Below are 15830 nucleotides of genomic sequence, written 5' to 3' on the forward strand. Positions count from 1 at the left end.
TTGCACCCTAGGCACAAACAGGACTGACCCACTACCCTCCTATCATGGGGTCCTAGGTCCTCGTCCAAACTTGGACTCCAAGCCCCCGCTCCTGAGTCCTAGACTCACTACGGTGCTTAGCCCTCCATCATCCCCGCCTCCAATCAGTCGGTCCAGAAAGAGTCAGAACCCATGACAAGAGAGCAATGAGTCTTCCTGTGCTCATATGCAAGTATGTGTTTAGGATAATAAGTCTATGACCTACCTAGAACCCAATGCAATGGCCGATCCTTAACCGACATAGGCGGAACAAATGCAATCCGAGCCTCACTCGAACGCCAAACCAAGTCTAGATCCAAAGTACCATTCCGCTCGGTCTCCAATTATCATTCATATATATTCCAACTAATAATAATATAGTAACAACAATAATATTTTTCCTATCTCTCGTGAGTGACAGGCAATCACTCAACTTCTATCGGAGTCCTGTAGCATAGCAATCTACATGATCCTGTCATACTAGTATGACTCATAGGATAAAGACGTATATATGCAAGTGGGTTTCATTCAACTCCTTGAAACTTAATGCACAAACATAATATAAAGTGCATAAAAGTAGGCGTTATGCACCGGGGCTTGTCTAGGTAACATATAGCCAAAAGTTAGTATTCTATCTTTGTGGCACGATCTCCAAAAGTACCATCTCACCAGCAACTCCCGATGACTCTACGATCCATCATCGTCCCTATTATCGTATGCAATCCAATGCAGAGATGATGCAACTAGTTAATTAACAAGGCAACAACAACTCTTAACACAACAATTTATGAAGTTTCTATAAATAAGAAAAAGGAAAATGAAATTTCCTCCAAGCACTGGGCTACACGGCCAGCCCATAGCCATGGCGGCCTAGGCGCACAGCGCGTGCATGCGGCCGAGGTACGGGCGGCACAAGCCCGGCCCAAGCAGTGCGCGCGGTAACAGGCGCGGGGCGGCCCAGGCACGCAGACAGCAACCCAGCAAGCCGGAAGCGGCCGGCCCACGCGTGGACTGAGCCTAGGCGCTGGTGGCCAACTTGCATGAAGGCCCCTGAGCTTTCTCAAAACTAACCCATAGTACAAAACACTATTCATGTGAGTCACAGATTTTGCATTGAGAACCCTAAAAAAGTTTCTATTCTAATTTCTCACCCGTCTCCTTCCATGGGCGAAGCAGAGTAGCAGAGGAGGGATGGCTCCCGTCGATTCTTGTCGGAGGAACAGTGGCCAGGCGGCACAAGAGCAGCAGCAGACCCTACCATGCTCATAGGCGTCAGTGGTATGGCTAGAGGCGGCCCGAGGCACCCTGGCCACGCACGCACGTAGGCAGCCACATCGGCGGCGATGGCATGGCCATGGTCGGGGGTGCTGCGGGGTGCGGTAGTGGAGGTGGAGCGGCGTGGGGCAACGCGGGGCTCGAGCGCGCTCGCACGTGCGGTGGCTGGCGAGGTCACATCCCCAGCCATGGATGACGGGGCGCAACGGTGAAGGAGGCTCAACGAGGTAGCGGCCTCGGCGAAGCAGAGGAGGCCTAGCATGGCTCCCGCACTGGCGAAGCAGAGCACGGCGTGGCGGAGGAGGCTCAGCCGAAGAGAAGGTGTGGCCTTGAGTCGGTCCCCGATGTGGTTGACCGCGTGCAGGTGCCGCGAGGTGAGGTATGACGGCACGGACCATGCGCGCACATCACGATGGCATGGTACATAGTGACGCCCGGCTCGGTGAAGGCCGACGAGCATGCGTGGGACACCGAGGAGAGTGAGGCAGAGGCTGTAAGGCAGGTGGTTGTGCACGGGAAGGCGCCGAGCGGTGGTGAGCTCGAGCTTCGGGACAACCCAGGTGGCTGCATGCATGAGAATGAAAGGGGAAAGAGCAGAGCTGAGCCAGAGCAGCGCGAGGGAGGAAGGGGAGCGTCCTAGGGGCTCAGCGTCTTTAAGAAAGCAAGGGCAGGGGCAAGGACAGTAGCTCGGCCTTGGCTTAATGGTGCACGAGGCAATAGACAGGCAACATGGCAAGGACGTGGGTAGGAGCAGAGTCATGTGCTCCCCACGGTAGTGGACACAATGACAGAGTAGGCCATGGTAGGTGAAATGAACTGGCTGTGAACGATGCTGAAGGCGGGTTCGTGAACGAGCATCCGATTGAATTCGCTAATGCATTAACGAAGTTAGGCAAATTTTTCCTGAGATCCACGTGGCACTCAACACGACTATAACCTACACCATTCTCGAGTACTCGCCTTGGTGCAAATCACTAAATAAAAACATGGCACTAGTGCTTAACAAGATTTTCAGAAGTCAATTGCCAAAATGACATTATCTACTATCATTTCATACTTAAACGAATTCAAGGTTTCAGTTAGAACTAACATCCCTAAGCACTTATGGTTGAATTTTTAAACGGTCAAAACTTTACCAAACTTCACTGACAACCATTTCATGGCATAGCACACACTTTATACCAAGTAATAGAACCAAAACATTAGAGCATTATTTAACTATATTGCATTTTAAAAATCACCAAAAAGTGTACTTTCAGCACAACTTCAACTTTTTGCCGATTTAACGAAAAGGGCTAATTTTAATTTCCAATTTGATTTTTGAGCTATCAAAATACCATGGAACAACATCTATTCACCAATTCAACAGTTGCATTTTCATCTACTAAACTTGCACTTCAAGTTTTAATTAAGTACCAATTACAAGTTATATTTTATTTTTGTTTATAAAAATTATTTTTCTTGCTTAATCAAATAAACAAGTCATTCGCTATTTATTTGCTATCAGGTATTTTTAAGCACTTTCTTCATACTGTTCCAACACAAGCCCTAAACAACTTTTGTCCACAAGATTATTTAAAAGTTGTTAAGCACCGAGACAAGTTGACTAGCGACACTTATTTGTTTGTTTTATTCATGAAAGCGAGTCACACAAGATTCATTTGTAATTCCATGTGTGCTTTAAACTTTTAAACCCAAAAACTTGTTTTGCTAATTTCTCTTAGGCATTAACCTAGGTGTTAAGCAAGCTCGTAACAACAGAGGTGTAACAAGGTGTGGCAAACTTTTTTTATATATTTTTATAGAATTAAATGAACCTCAACTTAAACTATAAAAATGATAACAAAACATTTCCTAACGTAGATCCTCCTTCAATGAAACGGTTAAACCACTAATCCCTCTTTCTCACTCCCTCGGTTCGAAACTTAGGCGGGACAAATTTTTTTTATCGAGAGCCTGAGGTAGTGGCTCTGATTTAAAAAAATAAAAGCTAAGCGCCTGCTGGCAGCAGGCAACGGCAGCTGCTTTGCCAGGCCTATCACTGTTAGTTTTTGCATAAAAACAGACAGTGATACATGGAATCACTTCCGATTCTAAAAACCGACACTAATGACCCCTATCACTAATGACAGCTCTCATGACTACGCTAAAAAGATGCCAGGATTTAAAGCAGAACTTGAAAAGATGGATCGTCTTGCTGAGGAAGGCATTCAGGTTGAGACCGCCCGTTGGGAGTCAAGATCGGTAATATACTACTATGGGGAGGAATGTACGCCACACCGAGGATGGGAGCTTTAGCTCCACAAATCCACCCATGAGCAAACTCATTTTGTGGATCTCCCAAGTAAGTGAGGAGGTGAGGTAAGGGACTCGCACTTCTAATAGGGAGAAAGGCGTGCTCACCCAAGCACTCAGAACCAAAGAGCACCCTAGTCGCACTAGAGGAACCAGTGTTGTTACTTGGAATCTAGCATTCTCTAAAGAATCTCACACTTATCGGAGCCGCTCGAGGGGTAGAGCGAAATAGGAGGCAGAGTGTTTGAGGCAACTAAAAGAGATGGAAGACAAAATGGACTCACGGATTGAGACGACTGTTGAAGTACGAGTCCAGCAAATTTTGTTGTCCAAGGGGTTAGGAGTACCACAAAACCCTACTCCTACTGCCTTTAGCCCACAGTTGAGGGGTCACAATAGCTGTGAATCGACCCCGCTCGAATGAAGAAGATGCAAATGTGCCTCATCTGGTGGACGGCATCACTGAACCCATCAATGTCAAGTTGTACATCCATCAGGAATGGACAAAGAACAAGGTGGCACTCGGCCATGCCTGGCCTATGGGAGATGGGACCATTAATGACCGCCCAATTCCACAAGGGGTATGCTCGCATCATCATTGACAGAATACTTGATAAGAAGTATAACAAGGGCTCTCAAGTGGCTTGGCGCAAGCACTTCATTAAGCTTGACCACCAATTGTCCTTTGATGATGATGACGACTAGTGAGTCTTCGCCCACCCACGATGATCATTCACCATCTCCCTAATAGAGATCACACTCCTCATCCCTTGCCATCACCCCCGAGAAGACAGAGGTCTCCTTCTATTCCTCCTCGTCCGACTCTATCTTCATAAGCCCTAAGAAAAGAGAAGACTCCTCCTCCTCCTCCATCTTCATCAGCCCTAGGAAAATAGAATTCTCATCATCCTCCTCCTCCTCCACTACCTCAGCCCAAAACAAGATCTAAGGCATCCTCACAGTCGTAGAAAACGTCCTTGGATTCGGTCGCTACTGCTCCCAAAGTGGACCAACAAAAAAACAAAAGGTCGGTCAGTGGCAGTGTTACAAGCTTGATGAAAGAAAAATTTATAGCACACATCTCAAAGGAAGATTGTGTTAGTTTCTTCAATCTTTGTGCCTCACTGCCTAAGTGTTTGTTGAAGTTCCGAATTTGAAAGACAAACACAGAATAAGTACGCTACAATAAGAGTCAAAGAAATACACAATGAAGATTTAAGGAAGATACAGCAGTACGTCGAAGACAACCCCTGAATTAACCATGGAAGAGGCCGCGAACATCTATTATGATGTATAAGGGACAAGAACACCTGGCAATGAAATATGAAAGTGGCAATCTTTTGGTTCTCGATGACGAGTATAAAAATTTGACAACATATATGCGCTATTTGCATGAATATTACATAGCTCAAGCAACAAAGACGGAGAACTTTGGTTTTGAGGTTATTACCTGTTCGCCATATGTTTTTTATTATCCTGAAGAAGAGAAGTTCGATGTCGAGTGGGAGTGCATGTTCCAGCTATACCAGAAATGCTCTCTCGATTCACAAATATTGACGTTGTGGACTATGTTAGTTCCCTACACACATGATATTACAATTAACTACTCTCTCGAGCCATAAATTGTTAACTTTTGAGCACTTTCTATGATTTTATGTAGGTGTATAGCAAAATTTTGTATAGTAAAAAGAAAATAGGATAACATAGGCTTCTTGGAACCCAGACGAGTCCATGAAAAGACATGTTTAGGCCTCCATGGATGTGATATGGAAGACCTGAAAGAGAGATTGATTGTTGTTTTCGATGAATCCAAAATGAAGAACAAAACCCACATATTTCAAGCCTACAACTGCGAGTATGTGTTCTCGGCTTTTAATTTTATGCTTCTTTTTTCGTTAAGATTATTCGATATTTAGGATTTTGTGATTGCAGCAACCATTTCGTCTTCATTTGTGTCAATCTTGCTAAAAATCTGATCGAGGTGTGGGACTCGAAGAAAAAACTATTTCATCATCTGGATGCACTGGTGGCAGTGCTGAATTAGTAAGTGGTCCTAATAATATATTATTTTCTAATCATATATACCGCTTTCTAATGTTTCTCCTTTTAATATTGCGTAGTGTCCGAAGAAGACATATCATGGGATGCAGGTCCCATTCAAGATTGTCGAAATGGAGGAGAAGTACCTAAAATAGCCGATGTGAAACAATGAATACAGGTTTTATATAATGTGGGCAATGCTTCGCTACATCGGCGGAAAATCAGAAGAAGCAGATAAGTTGGTGTGTATAATCTCAATTTTATTTATGTCTGTTAATAATTCAACAAAATGATTTACTGATTTCTCTTTGGATATCATCTTTTTTGAACAACAACGCAAGAAATATAATCACGAAAGGTTGTTAGACATGGAGATCGACGCACTGCAATCGGAGCTGGCAAAATTCATCCTAGCCGAAGTATTGAAAAAAGATGGAGTATTTTCCATTGCACAATCCGTGAAGTTCAAGGACCAGTATGGCCTAGAGCGGCTCGCTAAATTATTGTAAGAAGTCCGAGAAACATGCTTCATCTTATCGAATAATTTTTATTTTTATTTTGAGGGATCGAGATCTTGATAAGAACATTTAAACTGTAACCGTAACATTTGTAATGTTTAATATTGATAGATTTGTCGTCTACGTAGCGTATATAAAATAAAACCCGATTCTACAAAAATATATAAATTAAAATAAATTATAAAACAATAAAATGCGAACGGACTATCACTGCCGTTTAGCAACAAACCGACAGTGATGGCCAAGATGGCACTGTCGGCTTGAGCCACAAACTGGCAGCAGTTGGCTTAGACATCACTGTCGGGTCTTGTCCCAAACCGGCAGTGCTGGTTATGACAACACTGTCAGCTAAAGACACAAACCGACAGTGATGTTCGATGTTACACTACCGGATGGTCTCATAAACCGATAATGTTGGTGGAACTGAACTCTGCCGGGTTACCGACGGTGAAGTTGCAGAACTCTACCGGTTTGTAGGAATCGGTAGTGATAGCTAACCCTTATCACTGTCGGTTTGGTTGTGTCGGTTCAAAATCTGACAATAATAGAGTGTTTTGAACCGACAGTATTGTCTTGATCTAGGTAGTGGAAAGAGCCCATTTGTTAATCTCTGTCACCTCATTTTTTGTTTACGTAGGTAGGCCCTTCGGGAAATACCTTCGCCAACCCTTCTTGCATGTGCTTATTACATACCGTTTGCACATCCCAGGGATTATTATATATATGTGTGTTTGATTGAACTGCTTCTTCTAATTTGAGGTTTTCCGCTGCATACGTATGTTTGTTCTTTCGGTAGCTTATTATCTTGTTCAATTATTTTTATATTCCAAAGCACCAGTCGTCTCCTTAAAAAAATAAACTAATGTTAGTCGAACTACTAATGATATAGGAGTATATTTTTATGTTCCACAAGGACACTTTACAGCCACTTTTGATGCGTGAGCCACAACAGACGTGCATTATTGATCGATACAAAATGTAATGAACGACGCAGCATTTATGTTTGCATCTGCAAATTCGGCACCAAATTAAGGGGCTGTTTAGATGTCGAAATTTTTGGTAAAATAACATTATAGCAGTTTCATTGTTATTTGACAATTAGTGTCTAATCATAGTCTAATTAGGCTTAAAAGATTCGTCTCGTGGATTTCTTCTAAACTGTGTAATTAGTTTTATTTTTTATTTATATTTAATACTTCATGCATGCGTCTAAAGATTCGATGTGACGAAGAATCTTGAAAAATTTGATATTTTAAGAGGGAACTAAACTGTACCTAAGGTCATGTGCGCCACTGCAGGCCACACGTACGTACACCTCTCGGTCGTGGTCGCGGTCGTGGAAAATCGATCTGTATAAGCAATCAGCTGACAAGCGACGCATGCATTATTTCAGAGACGACGAAAGAGATAGGCAGGCAGCTCTTCTCAGGTTCTCAAAGTCTTGCACATGCATGCATTTATGACCCCCTGAGAATTTAAGGCGGTGTTTGGATTTTATGACTAAAATTTAGGAAGGTGTGTTGAAATGATGTTGTATGTAGTAGTTTAGATATTAATAAAAATAAATAAATTACATAATTCGTCAGTACCTTCATGAGATGAATTTTTTAAGCCTAATTAATCCGGTATTAACATATGCTTACTGTAGCACCACATTGTCAAATCATAGACTAATTAGGCTTAAAAGATTCGTTTCGCAAATTAGTCACAAAGTATACAATTAATTTCGTAATTAATTTATATTTAATACTCCATACATATATCTAAACATTCGACGAAACATAGACTAAAATTTAGTAAAAAGAACCGAACACCACCTAAATACTGTACGTACTAGTAGGAAGCTATAGTTTTGCCACCTTTGCAATTATTGATCTTCCAACGCGAAGTGACGAGAGCATTTATGTCGCTGCACGGTACACATCAGCCATGACCTCAATTGTCATAAACAGCACTACTGTTTGCTTTATTAGCTCTGATCCTAGCCAGCGATTATAGCGCCGATATATACTAAATTATATTATATAAATGTAATCGAGCATCAATTCAAGAGAACGAGCCAAATTTAAAATCCATTTCATTATTAGAATTCCCAAATATTGCATCTTTTATCTTTCTCTTTCCAAAGTGGCGAAGTGTGAGAAAGAGAAACCTACCACCGGTAACCATATATCTTAGTTTTTTTTGGGATATATATCTTAGTTAATTTTCCAAATAGTATCACGGTCATGCCAATTTCCTCTACCGTGGCCACATACTCGACGCTGCTCCTGACCTCAGCTCCTACGAAGTTCTTCTCTAACAACTAGCAACATCTTTTTTTAACAGAAAACAACAACTAGCAGCATCTATTGTTGTAGCTTCGGCTCTGCTGGGCCATAAGTTGGGCTGCTATTAATGCCTGGCCGGCGTATGGTAGTCATGAATAATTTTTCGGCATTAACATTAAAGCCCAACGTACGTCTAACCCCATGTCCCCATCAATCATGTTTCTTCACCATGGACCAAGTTTGGAGCCAATTTGGCCCATCTTCAGTGGGTGTCTGCATATTTGAGTTTTCCATAATCCTTTTTTTTCTAAAATATTGACAGTTGGATAGGATCTTGTAATAAACATCAACATGCTCCCCCTAGCATAAACACTTGTTCGTCCCAAGCAAAGATTAAGACTTAGACTCGGTGGATCAAGAGTTGCTACTACGTTATACATCCTACAAGTATGTTCCATGCAACTCAACATCCTCTTCTAAATTGAATATGTTGGCACTTTATACAAAACTCACCCATATCACCTTAGTCTTCATAGGGCTTATGGCCTTCTCCCTGTCATGGGGGTCGAGAAACAAAACAGCTTGATAGCAAACTACTTCTGTAATTCTGTGTAACCATCGTTCCGAAGGTTTTAAGATCTTTTTGCAACAGATTTAAGTTCCTCGAGTGATACTCTTAAATCACTCATCAATGTATTGAATCCTTACCAAGGCATTGATGCTTTGCCTTCTTTTCTACTTATAATTGGCTTATGTGGAGCATTTGGTTATGAAGAATGAAGCATACATGCATTGCATATACTGCTAAATCAAAACTTGGATCCATGGAGAAAAATACCATACACTTAGATCAAAATGTGCTGTGTATGTAGAACATGATGATCATATTTATTTTTACTCCTTAACACAAATGATCTTCCTCTTTTATTTTGATAGCATGGCTATCTTTTCTTTTTCCATCTTTCTTTCTCATTTTTTTCATTTTTATCTTCCTTTTCTCATCACACTTTTTCTCTTTGTTTTAGCCATATTTTGCCCCCACATGTCTATGGGCCCAACTTTTACTAGGTATGTTGGGATACATATTGGGGCATTGCTACAACAACTTCTTCTAATATTTATAAAAATGAATATTGGGTTAACCCAATACATATAGTATTGAAGGGTATATTACTTAAAGGACACTAAAGATGTCCTAAGTTCAGGAAACATTGTATGTGGCGAGGGTCAGATATAAACAACAAGAAGCCTCCTAAGGCAGTTTGGAAGATGGTTTGTGTTCCTAAAGAGAGTGGGGTTTGGGGGTCCTCAATTTACATACTCATAATCAGAGCTTACTCCTAAAGAATCTTCATAAGTTCTTCAATCAGCTAGACATTCCCTGGGTGCACCTTATATGGACTGTTCGATATCCTAATGGTAGACCTCCAGCTTTAACTCGCAAAGGCTCTTTCTGGTGGCGTGATATTCAAAAACTCTTGGCCACTTCCAAAGGCATGGCAGCTGCTTCAGTTAATAATGGTTCTTCCTGCTTCTTCTGGTTAGATACTTCTTGGAATGGCTTTTCTTTAAGTACGTCTATGCCAGAACTTCTTTCCTTTGTGAAAGACAAGTTTACTTCAGTTGAGCAAGTCTGCCAGTCACCAGCTTTTCATGGCCTCTTTCATCTGCCACTTTCGTTGCAGGCCTATCAGCAGTTGACCTCTCAAATGTTGTTGATAATTTACATTTACAAGAGGGTTTTGATCTCCAGACATACATTTGGAACTCCCCTAAATTTACCTCAAAGCAGGCCTATATGAACCTCATTGGTAGGAGATAGGTACATCAAGCATTTTCCAAGCTTTGCAAATCTTGCTGTCAAAAGAAGAGGAAAGTTTTCTTTTGGCTTCTTCTTAAAGACCATATCAGTACCAAAGAACTTTTAAGAAGGAAAGCAATGGAGCTTGATAACTACAACTGTGTTCTTTGTGACCTTGCCTTGGAAGAATCCCTTGTCCACCTCTTCATGGCTTGTCCTTTTGCAAGATCATGTTGGGAAACTCTTGGCTTGGTTATCTACCAACCTTCTGATCCCTTTGGGGCCCTGGTATCTTTCAAGAATCAACTGAAATTGCCCTTCTTCATGGAGATCATTGTCACGATGTCCTGGTCCATTTGGACTGTCCATAATGATGCCATTTTTCAGCAAGTTCAGCCATCAATTGATCACTGCAAGGCAATCTTTTGAATAGAATTTGCTCAAGTTATACTTAGAGGAAAAGGAAACCTCGCGCCTTTGTTTAGTCAATGGCTAGAAGCCAATGTGTAATCTTGTTGATTTTTTCGTTTCCTTCTTTGTGTCTTGACAAACATTGTAAGACCTGTTCCTTTGTTTAATAAAAGCATAGTAGGGGCGTGCCCTCCTGTTTCCCTAAAAAAAATTAGGGCTGCGGTCTTGCAGTTTTGAGAAGTGGAGACAACATGTGTAGTTGTCGTGGAGTGGGACTGCTCAAGATGCCAAACTTCAGAAAAACACCGTAATTGCCTGTAAAAGATTTTATATGGTGTTTCCAGCGTTTTGCACCAATCAACACCGTAGAAGAAGCACAAAATCCGGTGAATGCCGCCGCCATACATATTTGAAGCAAAATGCTTACGTCCACATAATTAATACCATAGCAGCGATGCAACGATCTGACCCATGGTAGGTAAACACAATACACACCTAGTAGTATTTCAAGAGAAACTGGTTTCCTGAAGAGTTAGTTCCTATTTTCCGTCGATAGCAAGCTCCTTGGTGAACGAAGGATTAACCTTGGGGACGGTGACAACCAGCGCCCGGAGCTGCAGTTGGGCGCGGACACTCTTTATCGTACAACTTGGGCACGAGCAGCCGGACATGGAACGAGACGACGCTGTCGGCGGGGGGCTGCTCCCTTTGTCTTTGCTCCTCTGCTGCTGCCGGCTTGGGCTTCTTCGTCCTGACGATGAGCACATCGTCCTCCACGGCAACCTGGAAGTCGCCCGTTGTAGCACCCTCCGCAAGTTGAAGAATGTTAACCTGACGTTCTTGCCATCTTCCTTGATCTCCCAACGCGGCGTCGACGTGGGCGGCATGTAGGGATGCACAAGCGCTTCCATGGCCAAGACAGGTGGTAAAGAGAAAATATTACTCCTACAATTTATATGCATGCTACTGTACATTTGTCGACAGAATATCGTCGACAGTCCTTCGAGGGGTATCCCATGAAGGTAGATTGATCAGCGGAGGTGCGCGTAATCAAGAACAAGAAGGTAACAGAGATACAAGAGTTAGACAGGTTCGGGCTGTCCGCACGACGTAATACCCAACTCCTGTGGTCTGTTGGTTTGTATTGGCTATCGTATGATACTGCGTGTGTTTTGAGGGGGGTCCCCTACCCGTCTTATATAGCCGGGGGATAGGGTTACAAGTCAGTTAGATTTAGAAGATAACTGGTAAGTAATAATAGATTACAGGGATCACGGGATCGTAACATATCCTAATAGATTACAGCCGTATCTTCTGGATATCTTCCCGGTGTCTTGCGGGGGGGCGCCGAGCAGTGTGGTGCTCTTGCAAGGCTTCGTCTTGTGGGATGGACCACCCCTAGGGGACGCAGCCCATGTAGTCTGTCATGGGTATCCGGGGTCGTACCCCCCACAGCTAGTCCCCGAGCGCCTTGTATCCACTGTGCAACGCCGTCTTAAGCTTGTCCGAGCAGGATATAAACAAAGCCGAGCAGTCAGACTCATAGTCTGACCACTCTAATGAGTCACCGAGCAGTTGTGGACCGTCACCGAGCAGAGTATCCCAAGTAAGGCTTGCCAGAAAAATATAAGGATCTCAAGTTTAAAATTGAAAATTTCCTCGTTGTGAACTAAGTGTGCCCACTTAGAGTCCAACCACGAGAAAAGGAGATAATCTTCTTCAACTTCGGGAGGCACGGAGTCTTCCAGATTAAAGAAAACACTCACCACAAGGTGAAGTGTGCCCACTTAGTCCCTGAGCCTGGCAATAGGTAACGTGGTCACGTGGTGCCAGGGTTCAAAAAGTAGAAGAAAGGTAGAGAACCAGTCGAGCAGGCAACCAGTCCATGGGCTGAGCCCTGAAATAAAAAGCGCACATTCACCGCAAGGTGAAGTGTACCCACTTAGTCCCCGAGCCTGATAGTAGGTGACGTGGTCACGTTGTGCCAGGGTCAAAAATAATAGTAACCAGAAGAAGTCCCCAGTGTGGTGAGAAACCAAGTCATAATGATAACGTAGTCCCCGAGCCACAAGTAGAAATCTCAAATAAATCAAGAAGTACCAATTACTCAAATCGTCGAGAAAAACTAGAGTAATGGTTGTAAAATAGAAATTACAGAGCCTTGATGGTATTGCGGAGAAGTCGGCGAATATTCGGTGTGTAGTACCAAGTTGCGTCGAAGAATGGGATGATATGGACCACAATTGCGTGGAAGCCCAGATAATGGCCCACCACTGCCGCTTTGGTGATTTCGAAAGGACGCAAATCAATATGGTGCGGTTTCCTAAAAACCCTTGAATGCGAAAAGTGGGTACAATTTCTTTATAACTACGTCGCCACACTCCGCGCTCCCACCTTTGCCACTTCGCCACTTTGTCTTCCTCCTCAGCCTCACGCTCCTCCATTCGCATTCACACGTGCTCCGCTGCTAGGGCTAAAAAGCTTGCAAAAAAAGGCCAGTTCCGATCCAGATCTGAGGGATGGCGCCAAAGAGGGGAGGTGGTAACCCGAAGAAGGCAGGCCGTCGGGGCGAGCCGTGACAATGAATGTGTGTCGTCACTCATGGGGGAGACAGAGGTCAACAAGATGGTGGAGGCGGGCGCTCTTCCTGACCGTATCACCACCGTATGGCGTCCGGCCGACGGTGAGCCCTATTCGATGCCACACACCGACGAGCTTGTTGTGTTTGAAGATTATTTCTGGCACGGATTAGGACTTCCGGTACATCCTTTCTTGGGGGATCTGTTGGAGTTTTGGGGAGTGAGCTTGTGTAATCTCCATCCGAACACTATTTTGCACATCTATGTTTTTATCCACTTCTGCGAGGTCTATCTTGGCATTCTTCCTCATTTCAATCTCTTCCGACACCTTTTTTGGCCCAAGAAAAAGGAGGGGGCGGTTTCAAAGTGGTTGGCGATGTGTATCTACAGCTCCATGATGGGATGGCGGGCGAGTACATTACTGTGCTGCTGAATACCTCGCTGAAGGGGTAGAATGCCAGATGGTTCTACATGAAGCAAAGTCATCCTGCCATCCGATGTGATGTCAACCAGATTCCGGAGAATCAGAGGAGCTGGTCGGAGAAACCGACTAGTGCCGATATGGAGCAGGTGAAGGAGCTCCTCGAGCTCATAAGGGGCATGAAGATGAATGGAGTGGTGGTGGCGGTGAGCTTCATAGTACGCCGCGTCCAGCCCTGCAAGGAGAGGGCTCATCCAAGCTTTGACTTCAAGGGAGATACTGATGACACCCGAGAGAGGATGAAGAGACTGACGAAGGAGGTTGTGCTATGCCAGGCCGCTAAACTATTTGCTCCAAACGTGCCGTACAACATGCCAGGGCAGCCGAAAGCCTTCAACTGCATGAACCCACCTCCTCAGGTAAAAATCTCGACTGTTGTTCTTGGTGCTTTTTATCCCATGTTGGCGCCGAGTAGTGGACTGATTCGCTTGTGGAAAGATCCATTTGCAGGAACGGGCAGCGTACTTCTCGGGTGTGTCGAGGAGCGATTGGGCAAAGGCAGTGGATGCCATGTCAACCACTCAGCCAGAGGAAGGTGCTGTCAGCGCTTCAGGGCGTCGGCCGATCTATAGCATATTGACAGTCAGCGAGAGCTGGTCGGCGATCAGGTCAGTGAGAGGATAGATGTCTCCCACCTGGTCGGCGAATTTGCCCCTTAGAACATCCTGATGGATGGTGGCCGTAACCCCTGGAGTTTCCTGATCGGCCTCCGATGGATTGGAATCGGAGGGTGGCCGGTGCTGGACTAGAGTGGTCAGAACTGATTCCACGATGGAGAGGCAGTCGGCGAGCTTCTGGCCATCTTGATCGATGGATGCGATCAGATTGTCGTTGTTGATCTGCTTCCTCGGATAGCGGGGGAGCAGGCGGCGAGTTGTTGGTGAAGACGACCTCAGAGGCGGTTTGGAGATCGGATCTGCCGTTGCAGGTGCTGGTGTGGTCGACGCAGAATCGATCTGCACTGGCTCGATAATTTCTCTGTCTCCGTCAGCATTGATGATCCAGGAGATCGATCCGACCGTGAAGATCTAGCTGGGCTTTGGAGAGGACGAAGAGCCTGCAAAATGTATCATCTTGTTCGTCATAGAAACAGCACACACACCCCTACCTGGCGCGTCAACTATCGACGGAATATCATCGGCAGTCCTCCGATGGGTATCCCACGAAGGTAGATTGATTGGCGGAGGTGCGCGTAATCAAGAACAAGAAGGCAACATAGACACAAGAGTTAGACAGGTTCGGGCCGTCCGCACGACGTAATACCATACTCATGTGGTCTGTTGGTTTGTATTGGCTATCGTATGATATTGCGTGTGTTTTGAGGGGTTCTCCTACCCGCCCTATATAGCCGGGGGTAGGGTTACAAGTCGGTTAGATCTAAGAGATAATCAGTAAGTAATAATAGATTACAGGGATCACGGGATCGTAACATATCCTAACAGATTACACCGTATCTTTAGGATATCTTCCTAGTGTCTTGCGGGGCGCGCCGAGCAGCGCCGTGCTCCGCAAGGCTTCATCTTGTAGGCTGGATCACCTCTGGGAGCGCAGCTTATGTAGTCTGACGTTAGTATGCTGGGTCGTACCCCCACAACATTGCAACTCGAGCACGTAGAATATATACTCATCAGGGAGAAAGAAACTATTAGTAAAATTTGCTTGCTAGTACGTCTCATCCTCACCAATACAATTAAGGAGGTAGCATACCAACGGGAGAGATGTTAAAGGGATGGTCGGTGCCCTTGGCATCCAGAGAGTAACAGATGGAACGAGGCCGCTTCTTCGCTACAGGAGCGCAAGGGAGAGCCACCACTGCTGCTTTTAGAAACCCGAAGGACGACGCACCAGCTGAAGATCTTGCCGGCCCGCTTAGCAGTAGGCCGAGAGAACTGGAAATTGTCGACATTGTTTGCAGTTCAGTAGTAATATCACTATAGTGGTCGAGTAGCTAGTTCGTCAGGTGCAATGCAAGTGTCTCTTATCTGTGTACCTCAACTGTATATATAGACACTTGCATTGGAGAGACCTAAAGCCTAAAGAGAACCAGTTAACTGCTGCTGCGTACTTTTCGTGCTCGGGAGTGGGAGTATATATGGATCTGCAACACCTTTCGTAAAGTAGCCGTGCTGCAGCAATGATTCT

At 44.5% G+C, this 15830-nt stretch overlaps 1 pseudogene; it reads right to left on the minus strand.

Moving 5' to 3' along the window:
- Positions 1-11167: 11167 nt before the first annotated feature.
- LOC136539170 (26.7 kDa heat shock protein, chloroplastic-like) lies at positions 11168-15594 on the minus strand (annotated as a pseudogene).
- Positions 15595-15830: the final 236 nt, after the last annotated feature.

Source organism: Miscanthus floridulus, chromosome 2 (assembly GCF_019320115.1).
Source record: "Miscanthus floridulus cultivar M001 chromosome 2, ASM1932011v1, whole genome shotgun sequence".
NCBI lineage: Eukaryota > Viridiplantae > Streptophyta > Magnoliopsida > Poales > Poaceae > Miscanthus > Miscanthus floridulus.